Raw genomic sequence first — 6,508 nt, 5'->3', positions numbered from 1 at the left:
GTGGACCCTCAGCCGGACACTTCCTGAGCTCCAGCCCCCAGCGCTCCCCCACTGCCCCACGTGCCACCCTGGGACCTATCCCTGCTCCACCACAACCAGGGTAGCCTGGGGCACAGGCRGGCAGAGGGCCACGTGCTGCAGAATCCGGGCTCCCGGCAAAGGCTCTGCCCTGCACCCTGATGCCAAAGACGAGACCCACGTGGGCAAGACGCTGGGCCAGGAGACGCTGGGCCAGGGTAGGAGCAGGGCAGGAAGGACCGGGCTGCACTAGGCCCCTCAGCGCTGCCCGAGGCAGCAGGAGAGGCGCYGCGCGGGGCCGCGGGGAGACGGGAGCGTGTGTGGAGCTGGCCCGTGCAGCGCTGACGTGCCTGGCCGTGTGCCCGTCCCRTCAACGCCGCCTTTCTTTTCCCGCCGCGCAGCCCTTGGCAGCGCCGCGGTTGCGGAGGGAGAGGAGCCAGGGGCTGCTTTCCTGTCCCTTTCCCCTCACCAGGCTCTTCGCAGCACCGAGGGCCTGGTCCACCCAGGAGCAGCGCAGCAGCCTCGTCACACAGGGATCCAAGCGGAGCCTTTGCCTTAAGGCAGGGAGAAGGAGCAAGACTGGCCCCCATCCCATGGCCAGAATGGCTGAGGGGCCGTGCGGGATGCCCTGTGTTACTGCCCTGGATAYAAGGGAAAAAGACATGACTGGAGCATTAACTTCTTTGCTGGGGCCCTGGGGCCCCAGTTGTTAAACGATGCTTGGAAACATCTCCCCAGCAGGAAGCAGGAAAGGCAGAGAGAACTCACCACAGGCTCTTCCCCGTCCGCCAGCACAACCGAGTCCTCCAGGCTCTGCCGGGCYGCACAGGCCGGGGCTGCGGCTCCGCAGCCGCTCAGCGCCGGCCGCGGCAGCTCCGCCGGACAGGCTGCACCGCTGCTGCCAGGCTCCTACTGCAGCGCTTCGACAGGACGATCCTGCATCTCCTGCCCCACAGCAGCAACCCTAGGGCTCCCCGGTACTGCCCGGAGATCTTTTGGGGCTGCTGCTTTCTGCTGCTGAAGGGGCTGAAGTTAATAGTTACCCTGCACACATGACGTTCAGCCAGTCAGCGCCTACCAGCTCTACCCAAGGTGGAGATACTCCTAACCTTATAATGTATATATTTTTAAACCACTTTTGGCAATCAGTGCTGATGACGTCCAAGCACTCTTGTGGGAATGGTTACTAATATAAACTCATAGGTGTGGGGCTGCTGTATTCAGCCAGTGGCATTTCAGTGACAAAGTCCAAGAAGGGAAGCCAAGACTAACACATCTAACTGGCTGCCTCAGGCTTCTCCRACTTCACAAGAACCCTATAAATGCAGCAGGACTATGGTCTCAGTTCATCATACTTCCTCAAGTAGCATGTTTCAGCCTCCAGAGTATTTGCACACATGTCACAGCGCAGATCCGTGTCCTGTTTGGACACGCGACAAGCRGGGAGAAATTGGCTCATTACAAACACAAATTTTTCCTGCTCTGTGGGGAGAACTCCCAGGACACACATTGTGCAGCAACTTACCTAGGACTAACTCTCCCTGCAGCAAAGGTGGAAGAGGCCTACTTAATTTCTCTTGATCCGATGATTGTGTTCAAAGTTCATTAGAACCAGACCCMAAAATTAGGACTCTTCTGCAAAATGATGGCCCAAGGACCTCTTTTCGAGTTCTTTTACTGCTACTTTTTTTCTCTACAAATTAACACATGTACTGCATTGTTTAAATCATTTTCTAGAACCATCCCACACATGTCCTTCTTACTCTAGGTGCTGCCAAAGCAGTTTTGACCTTCAGCATTGTCACATTATTCATGCTGCAGCAAAGAGACTGAGGAGAAATGCTCATATGAATCTGCTGTCAACAAAGGCAGCAATCAGGTGAATGCTTCCCATTCCTCTGCAAACCACTGTGAGGAGGCCAGAGGAACCCTGCAGATACACACCCTTAGCTATCCTCACTGCCGGAACCCACTAACACCATGTTTATCCCACTTGGAAGTGGTGTTCTCCTCACTGACCTGAAGGTGAGATCCAAAGCTGCTCCAAAAGCAATGCAAAGAAAACCACGAGCATTATGAAATAGGTAAAAGGCTTATTTGGGGAATTCGCCAATTGCCCTGGGATGTTTGTGTCAAACCTGAAGCCGTATGGATCTTAAAGGGGGTACACACACATCAAACTTCCTGCCACATCTACAGATTTGTTCAGATATCCTTCCGCCAGACAAAGGTTGCACAAGTCAAAAAAAAAAAAAAAAAAAAAGCTGCCTCTGTCAATATCTGGCACTCTAGTGTCAAGATAAGGGCTAAAGTATTAAAAAAAAAAATCACCAAAAAACCTGAACAGTTTATCCAAGGTCATTCTACTTATCAGGAGTTAAAAACTATGGGCTTAAGTAGATCAATCTCCTTTCAAACTTCCTGCCACATCTACAGATTTGTTCAGATATCCTTCCGCCAGACAAAGGTTGTTGCAAAAAAAAAAAAAAAAAAAAAAAAAGCTGCCTCTGTCAATATCTGGCACTCTAGTGTCAAGATAAGGGCTAAAGTATTAAAAAAAAAAATCACCAAAAAACCTGAACAGTTTATCCAAGGTCATTCTACTTATCAGGAGTTAAAAACTATGGGCTTAAGTAGATCAATCTCCTTTCCCTGACTCCCAGTTCAGCAAGTCTCAACCAGTGCTGTGAAATTCAAGAGTGAACACCGAATAAAGAGCAGAGCTATTTGGTTCCACACACAGGAAGGTTTTCTGATGACTCCTCTCAGCAGCAGCAGGAGCTGAAGGCAACTCAGCTCTTTATGCAGGTGTCTCAGTTCTGCACTTCAGAGAGGAAGGATCAATCTGTGACTCTGCCCTTGTTCTAGTTTAACAACCACAATGGACCACGTCCTTAAATAGCAGAACACCGCTCAGCCTCTCTGAAAGACACCCGACAGCTTACTGGATAAGCATTAAGGAGCATCAGAACAGAAAAAATGCTAATAGAAAACATACAAGCACCATGAAAATTTCCACGTTACCTTGTTTCAGATTTGAAATTAGTCTAGAGATTGTCCATTTTGAAATTAGATTTATTACTTGATCAAACTGAAAACAATATACAGGCTACCAGAGTCTTGTTTTCATCCCATGTTTGCCTTAAAAACAAACAAACAAACAAACAAAAACCCAAAACAAAATAAAAAGCACAACTGCAGATATGTCCAACAACAGGAGCCCAATTAGAAAATGGAAGAGCAGAGATGCATGGAAGCTTTGGAGTAGGGGATCAGTTGGTAGGCCATGCTCCCCAAACAGTGCAGAAATAGTTCAATCCCAGCTCAGAAAAAAACTGGGGAGAGAGAAAAGGAGCAAGAGAATAGGTTCTGCTGCAGAAGGTGCTGCCTCTGATCATCGGAGGGGCTGCTGATGAAGCAAGAGGTCTCCTAGAAGCCCAGCCACAGGCAGAAACAGTACTGCAATCAGGTGCTTTACAAAGAAGATAGTCACCCTTTTAACCTTATAAAAAGTAAGCAGCGGCTTGCCAACCTCATCCTGAATTAAGGGCAAGCCACTATTTGTTTATATTAAAAAACGCTTTTATGGGCCCATCTTGAGCCCATATCTGAATAGCACAGGTAAAAATTTCATGACGAGTGAGGTGAGGAAGTCTGTTGCCTGCAACATCACATGCAATGGATCCAACAAGGGGCCGGCACAGTTCCCACACGGCGCGTGGAGCGTGACCTCCTCATGAGCACATTCAAGAAGCACCTGCCCAGCTGGTATTCCAGCAGCACGTTCCCCTCGCTGGAATGATTCTGTAACACGGATAAATAACACTTCCCAAGACAAACCACTGAGGAAGATTGCTATCAGTCAAGATCTGTAAGCCTTGGTAATTCAAAGCATACGTGTTTTTTGAGATAGCTGCTCTTTAAAGAGCTTTTATTGCTAACTGTTACAACACTTCAAGCCATAAACCCTATGACTTTGAGCAAGTCAAATGCTATAGATCCCAAAGTCAGGGTTTCCAAATTTGTTTTATGGATATAAGCCAAGAGGCAGTTCAATCACTGCTTTGGGATAAAATATGCTCATCTTTAGGCTGTGTGACATGAGAACTGACAAGAAAATTGGGAGGCTCCTTGCCTTTGAGTGCAGGATGGCAGCAGTTTCCAACACAGTGCAGCCAACTGACAAGAGTGTGTCCGGAGTCTACAAAGCACACAGCAAAACAAAGCTCCTATTCCAGAGGGAATGCCAGGTACAGAAACTCTTGGGAGGGGAAAAAAAAAAAAAAAAAAGACAAAACTCAGTACTGTAAAAGGTGGGCAGCAAAAACCCGTTGCAGCTGCAACATTTCAAACTAACGTAGCTGCTTTGCACTAGGTCACCATTCCAGGGCAATGCTGTTAACAACTTTTCTCCCTTGGAGGGAAAACAAGAGATGGTGTAAAGACTGTTTTTCAGTATTATGCAAGGTAGTGTTCAGCCAAAGTGAAGTAAGAGCAAATCCTAAAATATGCTGAAAGAATAGAGGCAAACTTGTGCAGATACTGCAAGCTTTTTTCTTCACATTTGCTAACAGCACATCATTCCAGAGAGGCTTACATACAGACCAAGACATCAAAGTGCAACTCTGTTCTCACTGCCCGGACTGAGCACCTGCAGCAACTAAGCTCTGGCCTRCCCAGATCCTAGTTTTATCACGTCAAGTACTTCATCCATGAGAAAGCAATTTAATACCCTGAGACTAACCAGGCATTTTGGATATGGGAAAACACACAAGGAAAGCTACCTTCTCCTTCCAGAAGCTCCTCAAGCCTTCCGACATACTGACAAACAAGGTATTCTGCCACAAAGCTTGGACAGATCAAGAACTCTATGCAAAACAGCAGTTGTGCAAATCTTTGCTACTCGTATCAGCCTCCTGATCCTATAAAAATGTAGGGATAAGTGAGATTCCTTAAAAAAGTTGTAATTTATTACTTTTCTGATCAAGAGTTGTATCACTACACAGTACTACATTTTATTGCTAATCACAAACTGATGCACCGGGGTTTCAGAATAGTTTGGTTTATAGCATTTCTTATGTAACGAAGAAAAAAGTTACAAATGCGGATTTTGCAGACACGCTGCCATGTCCCTGTACAGCAGGGATGCATTAGGTCTGTTTCGCTTAGAAGATTCTCCTCAAACTGCTTTGGGAGAACACGCAGCTTTATTTTCCTCCAGTAAGAAAATTACTCAGTCATTTCATGCAAAGGAAGGCAGCCAATCTGCTCCACAGCCTAAAATCCCTTTCCTATGGGATGGGAAGGGAACAACATGGTTTTCAGGACTCCTGCTGTGGTCTGATAATGCTTAAACTACCAGGAGCACGTTGGCACATCTTCAGGGTATACCTACCACCCAGCTTAATTCAGCTTCCTATTGCTGGGACAGCAAATTCTCTCCAGCACAACTGAAACGTGCCCTACTTACTCTCCATAAAAACACTGCAGTGTCACCTTTGCCAGAGAGCAACGTGGCAGCACTCCTGCTTCAGCAAGGCGTTACACAGCCCCGATAACACGAACGGTTCCGTGCACCTCTCAGAGGCAAAGCTGTTGAAAGGAAAACCCTGTGGTTGTCTGAAGGGCTGCTACAAAGAGGGGCTGCACTGCTCCCAGTAATGCCACCCTGTTATACCCAACACTGTGGTGCTTGTATCTTGAGCAGGGAGAGTTAGGACTCAGTCCCTTTGGTCATTATTGCCTTTGTAGGGGGGGAACTCAAAAGAAACCCTTCAGGAGCTGAAAGGATATTCTTGTTAGGAAGCTGCASTGCGCAGGGCTCCAGACAGATTCTGTGGTACCGAGGCACATACTGTTACAGTTAAACTTGTAAGTCAAAGCAAGTATCAGAACAAAAATATCAGGGAGGGTTAAATAGTTTGTCCAATASGATTTGATTTCACATTTCACCTGTTCACATCAACACCTCCCATCTGCTTGGRCCTGAACAGCCCAGATCTCAACCCTCAGAAAGGAGGTGCTGAGAAACAAGAGGCTAAAGCTGCTTGAGACAAAAAGATGGATATAAATATAAAAAGAGGTTCAATGTCAAGCACCAGTAATACTGCCTGCTCAAGCCCAGGTGCAGCCACCAGGGAGACTCCCCAATCAGGAACATTATTCAGTTAAAACAACACATTTTGTCCTATTCTGCAGCTGCCAAGATTCCTGGCTACAACTCCCAGAAGAGTTTGCCACCTGTCAAAATAGTCTCTAATAAAAAAAAAAAATAAAAATAAAAAATAAAAATAAAAAAAAAAAAGCAAGACTGCTTGACGAGATGAAAGCAGCACCTCCAAGCTGGCTTATTCATTAAGGACCCAACTTCAGACCAGGAGCCTGCAGGCATCAGCTTCAGCAAATGGAATCCATTCCGCTATCCAATGGCTGGCTTTCAGCTACTGCAGAGCATCAGCTTTTTAGCTTCCTTAAAAAAAAAAAAAAAAAA

Source organism: Nothoprocta perdicaria, unplaced genomic scaffold (assembly GCF_003342845.1).
Source record: "Nothoprocta perdicaria isolate Ctin4 unplaced genomic scaffold, notPer1 scaffold_0, whole genome shotgun sequence".
NCBI lineage: Eukaryota > Metazoa > Chordata > Aves > Tinamiformes > Tinamidae > Nothoprocta > Nothoprocta perdicaria.
Note: the sequence above shows the minus strand (reverse complement) of the source record.